The sequence below is a fragment of the Pseudophryne corroboree genome, chromosome 1 (genome assembly GCF_028390025.1).
Source record: "Pseudophryne corroboree isolate aPseCor3 chromosome 1, aPseCor3.hap2, whole genome shotgun sequence".
Classification (NCBI taxonomy): domain Eukaryota; kingdom Metazoa; phylum Chordata; class Amphibia; order Anura; family Myobatrachidae; genus Pseudophryne; species Pseudophryne corroboree.
The window spans coordinates 878,462,927-878,479,485 of record NC_086444.1 but is presented as its reverse complement, the minus strand read 5'-3'; the positions used below and the strand labels follow the sequence as shown (position 1 = coordinate 878,479,485).

The following is a 16,559-nucleotide window of genomic DNA, read 5'->3' as shown; positions in this document are numbered from 1 at the left end:
CTGAGGGTTATCTGCGGCGCGCGTCACGCTGCGTTCCATCACGGGTGTGCACGGCCGGAAGCGGTCACTTGCCATTTTGAGGATGCGGAAGTGCCTTGCGGTTCACCAGCGGCGTGTGCTCCATCATCGTGTATTATTACTAGAGAGACCTGGTGAGTGCTATTCCGCGGGTTGTTTAATATAGTGGTGTTACTAATAATGTTAATAATAACATAACATCTTTACTGTGCTGGGTTACTTTTACCTTGTGATGGCTGTTATAGAGACTTATGGGCACTACACATTAGGCTATGGGGTCAATTCAATTTGATGACTAGTTGCCAATTCTGCTAGTTTACTTAAGTTTTGTCGACAATTGGAATTCCCACTAATTCAATTCTCACCAATGTGACTGTTTAGTCGGTGATGTATATACAATTCCCGACAATTTGTTCTCCCTATAGGTTATAATGGTCAGACCAATTCAATGAACTCGCGGGTGGGGAGAGAGTTCGAATTCCCGACAATTTTAGACTTAAACTCTCCCTTTTTTTCTCTCATCCCCCAAGGGGTGAAAGTTTACAAATTTTTGTTTTGAATTTAATACTAAGCTATTAGAAATGTTGTAAATAGGTCTAAGTTTTCAATCCAACATATTTATATTCCAACTGGCTAGTTTAGCAAGAGGTTTGTCCCTCTCTCTTCTTAGTTGTTTCAACTAACATATCTTGCTGCAGTAGAGTATTTTATCTGAAGAGGGAGGACAGCATGAACTTGAGTGGAGTTTGAAAAGGAAGCGGATCAAACCTCATCATATAGAAAATAAGATTTTACTCACCGGTAAATCTATTTCTCGTAGTCCGTAGTGGATGCTGGGAACTCCGTAAGGACCATGGGGAATAGCGGCTCCACAGGAGACTGGGCACAACTAAAGAAAGCTTTAGGACTACCTGGTGTGCACTGGCTCCTCCCACTATGACCCTCCTCCAGACCTCAGTTAGGATATTGTGCCCGGAAGTGGTGACACAATAAGGAAGGATTTTGAATCCCGGGTAAGACTCATACCAGCCACACCAATCACACCGTATAACTCGTGATACAATACCCAGTTAACAGTATGAATAACAACTGAGCCTCTCAACAGATGGCTCATAACAATAACCCTTAAGCAATAACTATATACAAGTTTTGCAGACAATCCGCACTTGGGATGGGCGCCCAGCATCCACTACGGACTACGAGAAATAGATTTACCGGTGAGTAAAATCTTATTTTCTCTGACGTCCTAGTGGATGCTGGGAACTCTGTAAGGACCATGGGGATTATACCAAAGCTCCCAAACGGGCGGGAGAGTGCGGATGACTCTGCAGCACCGAATGAGCAAACTCAAGGTCCTCCTTAGCCAGGGTATCAAACTTATAGAATCTTGCAAAAGTGTTTGAACCCGACCAAGTAGCAGCTCGGCAAAGTTGTAAAGCCGAGACCCCTCGGGCAGCCGCCCAAGAAGAGCCCACTATCCTTGTGGAATGGGCTTTTACAGATTTAGGATGCGGCAGTCCAGCCGCAGAATGTGCAAGTTGAATCGTGCTACAGATCCAGCGAGCAATGGTCTGCTTAGAAGTTTTTCTGACTTCTGACATCCTGGAACATATATTTTCAGGGCCCTGACTACGTCCAACAACTTGGAGTCCTCCAAGTCCCGAGCAGCCGCAGGCACCACAATAGGTTGGTTCACATGAAAAGCTGATACCACCTTAGGAAGGAATTGGGAAACGCGTCCTCAATTCCGCCCTATCCATATGAAAAATCAGATAAGGGCTTTTGCATGACAAAGCCGCCAATTCTGATACACGCCTGGCCGACGCCAAGGCCAACAGCATGACCACTTTCCACGTGAGGTATTTTAGCTCCACGGTTTTAAGTGGCTCAAACCAATGCGACTTCAGGAAATCCAACACCACGTTGAGATCCCACGGTGCCACTGGAGGCACAAACGGGGGCTGAATATGCAGCACTCCCTTAACAAAAGTCTGAACTTCAGGCAGGGAAGCCAGTTCTTTTTGGAAGAAAATGGACAGAGCCGAAATCTGGACCTTAATGGAACCCAATTTTAGGCCCATAGTCACTCCTGACTGTAGGAAGTGCAGAAATCGACCCAGTTGAAATTCCTCCGTTGGGGCCTTTCTGGCCTCACACCAAGCAACATATTTTCGCCAAATACGGTGATAATTTTTTGCGGTCACATCTTTCCTCGCCTTAATTAGCGTAGGAATGACTTCCTCCGGAATGCCTTTTTCCTTTAGGATCCGGTGTTCAACCGCCATGCCGTCAAACGCAGCCGCGGTAAGTCTTGGAACAGACAGGGTCCCTGCTACAGCAGGTCAGGTCTGAGCGGCAGAGGCCATGGGTCCTCTGAGATCATTTCTTGAAGTTCTGGGTACCAAGATCTTCTTAGCCAATCCGGAACAGAGTATAGTTCTTACTCCTCTCTTTCTTATTATTCTCAGTACCTTGGGTATGAGAGGCAGAGGAGGGAACACATACACCGACTGGTACACCCACGGTGTTACCAGAGCGTCCACAGCTATCGCCTGAGGGTCCCTTGACCTGGCGCAATATCTTTTTAGCTTTATGTTGAGGCGGGACGCCATCATGTCCACCTGTGGCCTTTCCCACTGGTGTACAATCATTTGGAAGACTTCTGGATGAAGTCCCCACTCTCCCGGGTGGAGGTCGTGCCTGCTGAGGAAGTCTGCTTCCCAGTTGTCCACTCCCGGAATGAACACTGCTGACAGTGCTAACACGTGATTCTCCGCCCAACGGAGAATCCTTGTGGCTTCTGCCATCGCGATCCTGCTACTTGTGCCGCCCTGTCGGTTTACATGGGCGACCGCCGTGATGTTGTCTGACTGGATCAGCACCGGCTGGTGTTGAAGCAGGGGTCTTGCCCGACTTAGGGCCTTGTAAATGGCCCTTAGTCCCAGAATATTTATGTGCAGACCATTATGACTCGACCATTGTCCTTGGAAGTTTCTTCCCTGTGTGACTGCCCCCCAGCCTCGAAGGCTGACATTCGTGGTCACCAGGACCCCGTCCTGTATGCCGAATCTGCGGCCCTCTAGAAGATGAGCACTCTGCAGCCACCACAACAGCGACACCCTGGCCCTTGGAGACAGGGTTATCAGCCGATGCATCTGACGATGCTACCCGGACCACTTGTCCAACAGATCCCACTGGAAGATCTTTGCATGGAACCTGCCGAATGGAATTTCTTCGTAAGAAGCTACCATCTTTCCCAGGACTCGCGTGCATTGATGCACCAACACCTGTATTTGTTTTAGTAGGTCTCTGACTAGAGATGACAACTCCTTGGCCTTCTCCTCCGGAAGAAACACTTTTTTCTGTTCTGTGTCCAGAACCATACCCAGGAACAGTAGACGCGTCGTAGGAACCAGCTGCGACTTTGGAATATTCAGAATCCAGCCGTGCTGTTGTAGCACTTCCCGAGATAGTGCTACTCCGACCAACAACTGCTCCCTGGACCTCGCCTTTATAAGGCGATCGTCCAAGTACGGGATAATTATAACTCCCTTTATTTCTAAGGAGAATCATCATTTTTGGCCATTACCTTGGTAAATACCCTCGGTGCCGGGTATTGGTAATGACAGTCATGTACCACAATTTTGAGGTACTCCTGGTGAGGAGGGTAAATGGGGACATGCAGGTAAGCATCCTTGATGTCCAGTGATACCCTGTAATCCCCTTCGTCCAGGCTTGCAATAACCGCCCTGAGCGATTCCATTTTGAACTTGAACCTTATTATTTATTATTATTTATTACCAGTTATTTATATAGCGCACACATATTCCGCAGCGCTGTACAGAGAACAGATTGGAAAGATTCTGTAGAATATTAAGAATGGACTTTATCACTCTTCAATAGGCACACATTATTGGCATCTAGTAATATAATCATCACAAAGTATTATCGCTACATGTCAGTTCTAAAGACTTTATTTCATCAGGAACTCAAATCCATCCTTCTTTGATAGGCACACAGTGATTAAATTAAACAAATAATAAATCAAACCTCTTTGACAAAAATAATTGAATGTGATTATTGAAGTAAGGTGATACTTAACGAATCTAAGGATTTACATCTTAAACACAGAGGAAACTAAAATATATTTCATCAAGATACCCTACAAGCCAAGTCTTTCAGTTCATGATTGCAGTAACATATATTTTTCCACGTTTTTTGTAATTACACAGCAAATTGTCATGTTTTATATATTTCGAGCAGTTTCCAATATGGCAACTTCAGTGCTCAGAGCCTGGATAGCTCAGTCGGTAGAGCATCAGACTTTTAATCTGAGGGTCCAGGGTTCAAGTCCCTGTTCAGGCGAGTGTCTTTTAAACAATGGTGTTTTTGTTTGTGAAATGGACAATTTTGCAGAGTTTAAAATTATCCATTCCTGCAGGCAGCCATCTTTTAATTGTTGATGCTGATTATGTTCATTATTCAATGGGAAGGTGTATAGATTGGAAAGATTCTGTAGAATATTAAGAATTTATTAACAGTTTCTTATTTATTAACAGTTTCTTATATAGCGCAGCATATTCCGTTGCGCTTTACAATTAGAACAACAGTAATAGAACAAAACCTTCGTATATAAGTGTTCAAGGATTTCAATTTTAGAATGGGTCTCACCGAACCGTCTGGTTTCGGTACCACAAACATTGTGGAATAGTAACCCCGGCCTTGTTGAAGGAGGGGTACCTTGATTTCACCTGCTGGAAGTACAGCTTGTGAATTGCCGCCAGTACTACCTCCCTTTCTCCGAGGGCAGCAGGCAAGGCTGATTTGAGGTAACGGCGAGGGGAGTCGCCTCGAACTCCAGCTTGTATCCCTGTGATACTACTTGCAGAACCCAGGGATCCACCTGTGAGCGAGCCCACTGGTCGCTGAAGTTCCCGAGACGCGCCCCCACCGCACCTGGCTCCACCTGTGGAGCCCCAGCGTCATGCGGTGGACTCAGAGAAAGCGGGGGAAGAGTTTTGATCCCGGGAACTGGCTGTCTGGTGCAGCTTTTTCCCTCTTCCCTTGTCTCTGTGCAGAAAGGAAGCGCCTTTGACCCGCTTGCTTTTCTGAAGCCGAAACGACTGTACCTGATAATAAGGTGCTTTCTTAGGCTGTGAGGAAACCTGAGGTAAAATATTTTCTTCCCAGCTGTTGCTGTGGATACGAGGTCCCAGAGACCATCCCCAAACAATTCCTCACCCTTATAAGGCAGAATCTCCATGTGCCTTTTAAAATCAGCATCACCTGTCCACTGCCGGGTCCCTAATACCCTCCTGGCAGAATGGATATTGCATTAATTCTGGATGCCAGCCGGCAAATATCCCTCTGTGCATCCCTCATATATAAGACGACGTCTTTAATATGCTCTATGGTTAGCAAAATAGTATCTCTGTCTAACAGGGTAACAGACCACGCTGCAGCAGCACTACACCTCCATGCTGAGGCAATTGCAGGTCTCAGTATAGTACCTGAGTGTGTATATACAGACTTCAGGATAGCCTCCTGCTTTTTATCAGCAGGCTCCTTCAAGGTGGCCGTATCCTGAGACGGCAGTGCCACCTTTTTTGACAAACATGTAAGCGCCTTATCTACCCTAGGGGATATCTCCCCACGTGACCTATCCTCTAGCGGGAAAGGGTACGCCATCAGTAACTTTTTAGAAATTACCAGTTTCTTATCAGGGGAACCCACACTTCTTCACACACTTCATTCACTCATCTGATGGGGGAACAAAACACTGGCTGCTTTTTCTCCCCACATATAAAACCCCTTTTTAGTGGTACTTGGGTTAATGTCAGATATGTGTAACACATTTTTTATTGCCGAGATCATGTAACGGATGTTCTAGTGGATTGTGTATATGTCTCAACCTCGTCGACACTGGAGTCAGACTCCGTGTCGACATCTGTGTCTGCCATCTGAGGTAGCGGGCGTTTTTGAGCCCCCGATGGCCTTTGAGACACCTGGGCAGGCACGGGCTGAGAAGCCGGCTGTCCCACAGCTGTTACGTCATCCAGCCTTTTATGTAAGGAGTTGACACTGTCGGTTAATACCTTCCACCTATCCATCCACTCTGGTGTTGGCCCCACAGGGGGCGACATCACATTTATCGGCATCCGCTCCGCCTCCACGTAACCTTCCTCATCAAATATGTCGACACAGCCGTACCGACACACCGCACACACACAGGGAATGCTCTGACTGAGGACAGGACCCCACAAAGTCCTTTGGGGAGACAGAGAGAGTATGCCAGCACACATCAGAGCGCTATATAATGCAGGGATTCACAGTGATTTTTCCCTTATAGCTGCTATGATACACAATTTTGCGCCTAAATTTAGTGCCCCCCCCCCTCTTTTTAACCCCTTGAGCCTGAAAACTACAGGGGAGAGCCTGGGGAGCCGTCTTCCAGCTGCACTGTGAAGAACATGGCGCCAGTGTGCTGAGGGAGATAGACCCACCCCTTTTTCGGCTGACTTCTCCCGCTTTTATTAAATTAATGTGGCAGGGGTATTTTACACATATATAGCCTAGTAGGCTATATTATGTGTGTTTGCCACCTGTAAGGTACTCAAATTGCTGCCCAGGGCGCCCCCCCCCCCCCCCAGCGCCCTGCACCCATAGTGACCGGAGTGTGTGGTGTGCACAGGGTGCAATGGCGCACAGCTGCAGTGCTGTGCGCTACCTTAATGAAGACAGGAGTCTTCAGCCGCCGATTTTGAGGAAGATCTTCTTGCTTCTGGCTCTGCAAGGGGGACGGCGGCGCGGCTCCGGGACCGGACGATCATGGACGGGCCCAGTGTTCGATCCCTCTGGAGCTAATGGTGTCCAGTAGCCTAAGAAGCCCAAGCTAGCTGCAAGCAGGTAGGTTCGCTTCTCTCCCCTATGTCCCTCGTAGCAGTGAGTCTGTTGCCAGCAGATCTCACTGAAAATAAAAAACCTAACATATACTTTCTTTTTCTAGGAGCTCAGGAGAGCCCCTAGTGTGCATCCAGCTCAGCCGGGCACAAAATTCTAACTGAGGTCTGGAGGAGGGTCATAGTGGGAGGAGCCAGTGCACACCAGGTAGTCCTAAAGCTTTCTTTAGTTGTGCCCAGTCTCCTGCGGAGCCGCTATTCCCCATGGTCCTTACGGAGTTCCCAGCATCCACTAGGACGTCAGAGAAATAGGATTACACAACTAGGACAGCAATGTGTTTTGTGCCGCAGCGTACCGTCACTACCCTGCACCCCCCTCCCTGCACACACTACCTTGCACCCCCATCCCCACAAACACTATACTACAGCCACTACCCTGCAACCCCCTCCCCGCACACACTACCTTGCACCCCCATCCCCACAAACACTATACTACAGCCACTACCCTGCACCTCCCTCCCCGCACCCAGTACACTAGGCCGGACAATCGGTTGATCAGCAGTTCACGCTACCATATTAGTAATGGTACACAGAGACCTCTGAGTATTTACTATATGAGAACATAAGACATTTGCACAGGGGCAATTCCCAACGTGAAAAGGGCAAACACATATGCATGGACAAATTCACTGCATGTCAGTATTTTTGTAACTGTGGAAGTAATTTGGAGTTGGGTGTATACTCATTTGCATAGTAAAATATCCACGTTTGACCTGTGCATGCCTACCTCTCAACTAACACTCCCCTCACACAGTACACTACCTCTCACCCTGCATCCCCTCCCCGCAAACACTACTGCAGCTACCCTACACCTTCCCCATGCGCACACTACACTACTTCTCACTGTACACACCCTCCCCTCCATACTACAGCTGAACAAGTGGATACCTTTAAATACCTGGGTTCAACTATCAATGGTCAACAGATAGCCACTACAAGTGACATCACGAGTCACATAGGTTGTGCCACAGCTGCCTTTGCATCTCTGAAAAAAGGCCTCTGGGGCCAACAGGACATTACCATTGCCACAAAAAATAAGATTTTACTTACCGATAAATCTATTTCTCGTAGTCCATAGTGGATGCTGGGGACTCCGTCAGGACCATGGGGATTAGCGGCTCCGCAGGAGACAGGGCACAAAAATAAAGCTTTAGGATCAGGTGGTGTGCACTGGCTCCTCCCCCTATGACCCTCCTCCAAGCCTCAGTTAGGATACTGTGCCCGGACGAGCGTACACAATAAGGAAGGATTTTGAATCCCGGGTAAGACTCATACCAGCCACACCAATCACACCGTACAACTTGTGATCTGAACCCAGTTAACAGTATGACAACATAGGAGCCTCTGAACAGACGGCTCACAACAAGAACCACCCGATTTTTTTGTAACAATAACTATGTACAAGTATTGCAGACAATCCGCACTTGGGATGGGCGCCCAGCATCCACTACGGACTACGAGAAATAGATTTATCGGTAAGTAAAATCTTATTTTCTCTAACGTCCTAGTGGATGCTGGGGACTCCGTCAGGACCATGGGGATTATACCAAAGCTCCCAAACGGGCGGGAGAGTGCGGATGACTCTGCAGCACCGAATGAGAGAACTCCAGGTCCTCTTTAGCCAGGGTATCAAATTTGTAGAATTTTACAAACGTGTTCTCCCCCGACCACGTAGCTGCTCGGCAGAGTTGTAATGCCGAGACCCCTCGGGCAGCCGCCCAGGATGAGCCCACCTTCCTTGTGGAATGGGCCTTGACAGATTTAGGCTGTGGCAGGCCTGCCACAGAATGTGCAAGTTGAATTGTGCTACAAATCCAACGAGCAATCGTCTGCTTAGAAGCAGGAGCACCCAGCTTGTTGGGTGCATATAGTATAAACAGCGAGTCAGATTTTCTGACTCCAGCCGTCCTTGAAATATATATTTTCAATGCCCTGACAACGTCCAGCAACTTGGAATCCTCCAAATCGCTAGTAGCCGCAGGCACCACAATAGGCTGGTTCAGGTGAAACGCTGACACCACCTTAGGCAGAAAATGAGGACGCGTCCGCAGTTCTGCCCTGTCCGAATGGAAAATCAGATATGGGCTTTTATACGATAAAGCCGCCAATTCTGACACTCTCCTGGCTGAAGCCAGGGCCAGTAGCATGGTTACTTTCCATGTAAGATATTTCAAATCCGCCGATTTGAGTGGCTCAAACCAATGGAATTTGAGAAAATCCAAAACTACATTAAGGTCCCACGGAGCCACTGGGGGCACAACCGGGGGCTGTATATGTAGTACTCCTTTTACAAAAGTCTGGACTTCAGGAACTGAAGCCAATTCTTTCTGGAAGAAAATCGACAGGGCCGAAATTTGAACCTTAATGGACCCCAACTTGAGGCCCATAGACAATCCTGTTTGCAGGAAATGTAGGAATCGACCCAATTGAAATTCCTCCGTGGGGGCCTTCCTGGCCTCACACCACGCAACATATTTTCTCCAAATGCGGTGATAATGTTGTGCAGTCACCTCCTTCCTGGCTTTAACCAGTGTAGGAATGACCTCTTCTGGAATGCCTTTTTCCCTTAGAATTCGGCGTTCAACCGCCACGCCGTCAAACGCAGCCGCGGTAAGTCTTGGAATAGACACGGTCCCTGCTGAATCAGGTCCCATCTTAGAGGTAGAGGCCACGGATTTTCCGTGAGCATCTCCTGAAGTTCCGGGTACCAAGTTCTTCTTGGCCAATCCGGAGCCACGAGTATCGTTCTTACTCCCCTTTGCCGTATAATTCTCAGTACTTTGGGTATGAGAGGCAGAGGAGGAAACACGTACACTGACTGGAACACCCACGGTGTTACCAGAGCGTCCACAGCTATTGCCTGAGGGTCTCTTGACCTGGCGCAATACCTGTCCAGTTTTTTGTTGAGGCGAGACGCTATCATATCCACCTTTGGTTTTTCCCAACGGTTCACAATCATGTGGAAGACTTCTGGATGAAGTCCCCACTCTCCCGGGTGTAGATCGTGTCTGCTGAGGAAGTCTGCTTCCCAGTTGTCCACTCCCGGAATGAACACTGCTGACAGTGCTATCACATGATCTTCCGCCCAGCGAAGAATCCTTGCAGCTTCTGCCATTGCTCTCCTGCTTCTTGTGCCGCCCTGTCTGTTTACGTGGGCGACTGCCGTGATGTTGTCCGACTGGATCAACACCGGCTGACCCTGAAGCAGGGGTTTTGCCAGGCTTAGAGCATTGTAAAATAAGAATTTACTTACCGATAATTCTATTTCTCGTAGTCCGTAGTGGATGCTGGGGACTCCGTCAGGACCATGGGGGAACAGCGGCTCCGCAGGAGACAGGGCACAAAAGTAAAAGCTTTAGGATCAGGTGGTGTGCACTGGCTCCTCCCCCTATGACCCTCCTCCAAGCCTCAGTTAGGATACTGTGCCCGGACGAGCGTACATAATAAGGAAGGATTTTGAATCCCGGGTAAGACTCATACCAGCCACACCAATCACACTGTACAACCTGTGATATGAACCCAGTTAACAGCATGATAACAGCGGAGCCTCTGAAAAGATGGCTCACAACAATAATAACCCGATTTTTGTAACAATAACTATGTACAAGTATTGCAGACAATCCGCACTTGGGATGGGCGCCCAGCATCCACTACGGACTACGAGAAATAGAATTATCGGTAAGTAAATTCTTATTTTCTCTGACGTCCTAAGTGGATGCTGGGGACTCAGTCAGGACCATGGGGATTATACCAAAGCTCCCAAACGGGCGGGAGAGTGCGGATGACTCTGCAGCACCGAGTGAGAGAACTCCAGGTCCTCCTCAGCCAGGGTGTGCCCCTGACCAAGTAGCAGCTCGGCAAAGTTGTAAAGCCGAGACCCCTCGGGCAGCCGCCCAAGATGAGCCCACCTTCCTTGTGGAATGGGCATTTACATATTTTGGCTGTGGCAGGCCTGCCACAGAATGTGCAAGCTGAATTGTACTACACATCCAACTAGCAATCGTCTGCTTAGAAGCAAGAGCACCCAGTTTGTTGGGTGCATATAGGATAACAGCAAGTCAGTTTTCCTGACTCCAGCCGTCCTGGAAACCTATATTTTCAGGGCCCTGACAACATCTAGCAACTTGGAGTCCTCCAAGTCCCTAGTAGCCGCAGGTACCACAATAAGCTGGTTCAGGTGAAACGCTGACACCACCTTAGGGAGAAACTGGGGACGAGTCCGCAGCTCTGCCCTGTCCGAATGGACAATCAGATATGGGCTTTTGTGAGACAAAGCCGCCAATTCTGACACTCGCCTGGCCGAGGCCAGGGCCAACATCATGGTTACTTTCCATGTGAGATATTTCAAATCCACAGATTTGAGCGGTTTAAACCAATGTGATTTGAGGAATCCCAGAACTACGTTTAGATCCCACAGTGCCACTGGAGGCACAAAAGGGGGTTGTATATGCAGTACTCCCTTGACCAACTTCTGGACTTCAGGAACTGAAGCCAATTCTTTCTGGAAGAAAATCGACAGGGCCGAAATTTGAACCTTAATGGACCCCAATTTGAGGCCCATAGACACTCCTGTTTGCAGGAAATGCAGGAATCGACCGAGTTGAAATTTCTTCGTGGGGCCTTCCTGGCCTCACACCACGCAACATTTTCGCCACATGTGGTGATAATGTTGTGCGGTCACCTCCTTCCTGGCTTTGACCAGGGTAGGAATGACCTCTTCCGGAATGCCTTTTTCCCTTAGGATCCGGCGTTCAACCGCCATGCCGTCAAACGCAGCCACGGTAAGTCTTGGAACAGACATGGTACTTGCTGAAGCAAGTCCCTTCTTAGCGGCAGAGGCCATGAGTCCTCTGTGAGCATCTCTTGAAGTTCCGGGTACCAAGTCCTTCTTGGCCAATCCGGAGCCACGAGTATAGTTCTTACTCCTCTACGTCTTATAATTCTCAGTACCTTAGGTATGAGAAGCAGAGGAGGGAACACATACACCGACTGGTACACCCACGGTGTTACCAGAACGTCCACAGCTATTGCCTGAGGGTCTCTTGACCTGGCGCAATACCTGTCCAGTTTTTTGTTCAGGCGGGACGCCATCATGTCCACCTTTGGTCTTTCCCAACGGTTCACAATCATGTGGAAGACTTCCCGATGAAGTCCCCACTCTCCCGGGTGGAGGTCGTGCTGAGGAAGTCTGCTTCCCAGTTTTCCACTCCCGGAATGAACACTGCTGACAGTGCTATCACATGATTTTCCGCCCAGCGAAGAATCCTTGCAGTTTCTGCCATTGTCCTCCTGCTTCTTGTGCCGCCCTGTCTGTTTACGTGGGCGACTGCCGTGATGTTGTCCCACTGGATCAATACCGGCTGACCTTGAAGCAGAGGTCTTGCTAAGCTTAGAGCATTGTAAATTGCTCTTAGCTCCAGTATATTTATGTGGAGAGAAGTCTCCAGATTTGATCACACTCCCTGGAAATTTTTTCCTTGTGTGACTGCTCCCCTGCCTTTCAGGCTGGCATCCGTGGTCACCAGGACCCAGTCCTGAATGCCGAATCTGTGGCCCTTTAGTAGATGAGCACTCTGCAGCCACCACAGAAGAGACACCCTTGTCCTTGGAGGCAGGGTTATCCGCTGATGCATCTGAAGATGCGATCCGGACCATTTTTCCAGCAGATCCCACTGAAAAGTTCTTGCGTGAAATCTGCCGAATGGAATCGCTTCGTAAGAAGCCACCATTTTTTCCCAGGACCCTTGTGCAATGATGCACTGACACTTTTCCTGGTTTTAGGAGGTTCCTGACTAGCTCGGATAACTCCCTGGCTTTCTCCTCCGGGAGAAACACCTTTTTCTGGACTGTGTCCAGAATCATCCCTAGGAACAGCAGACGTGTCGTCGGAGACAGCTGCGATTTTGGAATATTTAGAATCCACCCGTGCTGTCGTAGAACTACTTGAGATAGTGCTACTCCGACCTCCAACTGTTCTCTGGACCTTGCCCTTATCAGGAGATCGTCCAAGTAAGGGATAATTAAGACGCCTTTTCTTTGAAGAAGAATCATCATTTCGGCCATTACCTTGGTAAAGACCCGGGGTGCCGTGGACAATCCAAACGGCAGCGTCTGAAACTGATAGTGACAGTGACAGGTAAGCATCCTTGATGTCCAGGGACACCATATAGTCCCCTTCTTCCTGGTTCGCTATCACTGCTCTGAGTGACTCCATCTTGATTTGAACCTTTGTATGTAAGTGTTCAAATATTTCAGATTTAGAATAGGTCTCACCGAGCCGTCTGGCTTCAGTACCACAATATAGTGTGGAATAATACCCCTTTCCTTGTTGTAGGAGGGGTACTTTGATTATCACCTGCTGGGAATACAGCTTGTGAATTGTTTCCAATACTGCCTCCCTGTCGGAGGGAGACGTTGGTAAAGCAAACTTCAGGAACCTGCGAGGGGGAGACGTCTCGAATTTCCAATCTGTATCCCTGGGATACTACTTGTAGGATCCAGGGGTCCACTTGCGAGTGAGCCCACTGCGTGCTGAAACTCTTGAGACGACCCCCCACCGCACCTGTTTGTACGGCCCCAGCGTCATGCTGAGGACTTGGCAGAAGCGGTGGAAGGCTTCTGTTCCTGGGAATGGGCTGCCTGCTGCAGTCTTCTTCCCTTACCTCTATCCCTGGGCAGATATGACTGGCCTTTTGCCCGCTTGCCCTTATGGGGACGAAAGGACTGAGGCTGAAAAGACGATGTCTTTTTCTGCTGAGATGTGACTTGGGGTAAAAAAGGTGGATTTTCCAGCTGTTGCCGTGGCCACCAGGTCCGATGGACCGACCCCAAATAACTCCTCCCCTTTATACGGCAATACTTCCATGTGCCGTTTGGAATCTGCATCACCTGACCACTGTCGTGTCCATAAACATCTTCTGGCAGATATGGACATCGCACTTACTCTTGATGCCAGAGTGCAAATATCCCTCTGTGCATCTCGCATATATAGAAATGCATCCTTTAAATGCTCTATAGTCAATAAAATACTGTCCCTGTCAAGGGTATCAATATTTCCAGTCAGGGAATCCGACCAAGCCACCCCAGCGCTGCCCATCCAGGCTGAGGCGATCGCTGGTCGCAGTATAACACCAGTATGTGTGTATATACTTTTTAGGATATTTTCCAGCCTCCTATCAGTTGGCTCCTTGAGGGCGGCCGTATCTGATAAGCGTGTGAGCGCCTTATCCACCCTAAGGGGTGTTTCCCAACGCGCCATAACTTCTGGCGGGAAAGGGTATACCGCCAATAATTTTCTATCGGGGGAAACCCACGCATCATCACACACTTCATTTAATTTATCTGATTCAGAAAAAAACACATGTAGTTTTTTCACACTCCACATAATACCCTTTTTTGTGGTACTTGTAGTATCAGAAATATGTAACATCTCCTTCATTGCCCTTAACAAGTAACGTGTGGCCCTAAAGGAAAATACGTTCGTTTCTTCACCGTCGACACTGGAGTCAGTGTCCGTGTCTGTGTCGACCGACTGAGGTAAAAGGACGTTTTAACGCCCCTGACGGTGTTTGAGACGCCTGGACAGGTACTAATTGGTTTGCCGGCCGTCTCATGTCGTCAACCGACCTTGCAGCGTGTTGACATTATCACGTAATTCCTTAAATAAGCCATCCATTCCGGTGTCGACTCCCTAGAGAGTGACAAAACCATTACAGGCAATTGCTCCGCCTCCTCACCAACATCGTCCTCATACATGTCGACACACACGTACCGACACACAGCACACACACAGGGAATGCCCTGATAGAGGACAGGACCCCACTAGCCCTTTGGGGAGACAGAGGGAGAGTTTGCCAGCACACACCAAAAACGCTATATTATACAGGGACAACCTTTATATAAGTGTTTTTCCCTTATAGCATTTTAATATATATAGTCATATCGCCAAATAAGTGCCCCCCCTCTCTGTTTTAACCCTGTTTCTGTAGTGCAGTGCAGGGGAGAGCCTGGGAGCCTTCCCACCAGCATTTCTGTGAGGGAAAATGGCGCTGTGTGCTGAGGAGAATAGGCCCCGCCCCCTTTTCGGCGGGCTTCTCCCGTTTTTCTGAGACCTGGCAGGGGTTAAATACATCCATATAGCCCCCAGGGGCTATATGTGATGTATTTTTAGCCAGAATAAGGTACTATCATTGCTGCCCAGGGCGCCCCCTCCAGCGCCCTGCACCCTCAGTGACCGCTGCTATGAAGTGTGCTGACAACAATGGCGCACAGCTGCAGTGCTGTGCGCTACCTTATGAAGACTGAAAAGTCTTCTGCCGCCGGTTTCTGGACCTCTTCACTTTTCGGCATCTGCAAGGGGGTCGGCGGCGCGGCTCCGGGACGAACCCCAGGGTGAGACCTGTGTTCCGACTCCCTCTGGAGCTAATGGTGTCCAGTAGCCTAAGAAGCCAATCCATCCTGCACGCAGGCGAGTTCACTTCTCTCCCCTAAGTCCCTCGATGCAGTGAGCCTGTTGCCAGCAGGACTCACTGAAAATAAAAAAACCTAACAAAACTTTTACTCTAAGCAGCTCTTTAGGAGAGCCACCTAGATTGCACCCTTCTCGGCCGGGCACAAAAATCTAACTGAGGCTTGGAGGAGGGTCATAGGGGGAGGAGCCAGTGCACACCACCTGATCCTAAAGCTTTTACTTTTGTGCCCTGTCTCCTGCGGAGCCGCTGTTCCCCCATGGTCCTGACGGAGTCCCCAGCATCCACTTAGGACGTCAGAGAAATCGCTCTTAGCTCCAGTATATTTATGTGAAGAGACATCTCCAGGCTTGACCATACTCCCTGGAAGTTTCTTCCCTGTGTGACCGCTCCCCAGCCTCTCAGACTGGCATCCGTGGTCACCAGGACCCAGTCCTGTATGCCGAATCTGCGGCCTTCTAACAGATGAGCACTCTGCAACCACCACAGAAGAGACACCCTTGTCCGTGGCGATAAGGTTATCCGCTGATGCATCTGCAGATGCGATCCGGACCATTTGTCCAGCAGATCCCACTGAAAAGTTCGTGCGTGGAATCTGCCGAATGGGATTGCTTCGTAAGAAGCCACCATCTTTCCCAGGACTCTTGTGCATTGATGCACAGACACTTTTCCTGGTTTTAGGAGGTTCCTGACAAGTTCGGATAACTCCTTGGCTTTCTCCTCCGGAAGAAACACCTTTTTCTGAACCGTGTCCAGAATCATTCCCAGGAACAGCAGACGTGTTGTCGGGGTCAACTGAGATTTTGGAAAATTCAGGATCCACCCGTGTTGTTGCAGCACTACTTGGGTTAGTGCTACTCCGTCCTCCAGCTGTTCTCTGGACCTTGCCCTTATCAGGAGATCGTCCAAGTAAGGGATAATTAATACGCCTCTTCTTCGCAGAAGAATCATCATTTCGGCCATTACCTTGGTAAAGACCCGAGGTGCCGTGGACCATCCAAACGGCAGCGTCTGAAACTGATAATGACAGTTTTGCACCACGAACCTGAGGTACCCTTGATGTGAAGGGCAAATTGGGACATGCAGGTAAGCATCTTTTATGTCCAGGGACACC

General features: G+C 48.9%; 1 protein-coding gene and 1 non-coding gene across 6 annotated transcripts in view; one reads left to right on the top strand and one right to left on the bottom strand.

Moving 5' to 3' along the window:
* Nucleotides 1-16,559, bottom strand: part of ANKRD17 (ankyrin repeat domain 17) — a 405,562-nt gene that overhangs the window by 371,667 nt on the left and 17,336 nt on the right. The gene's annotated exons all lie outside the window — the stretch shown is intronic.
* On the top strand, nucleotides 4,311-4,383 carry TRNAK-UUU (transfer RNA lysine (anticodon UUU)). The gene has a single exon. It is a non-coding gene; the product is annotated as a tRNA-Lys (tRNA).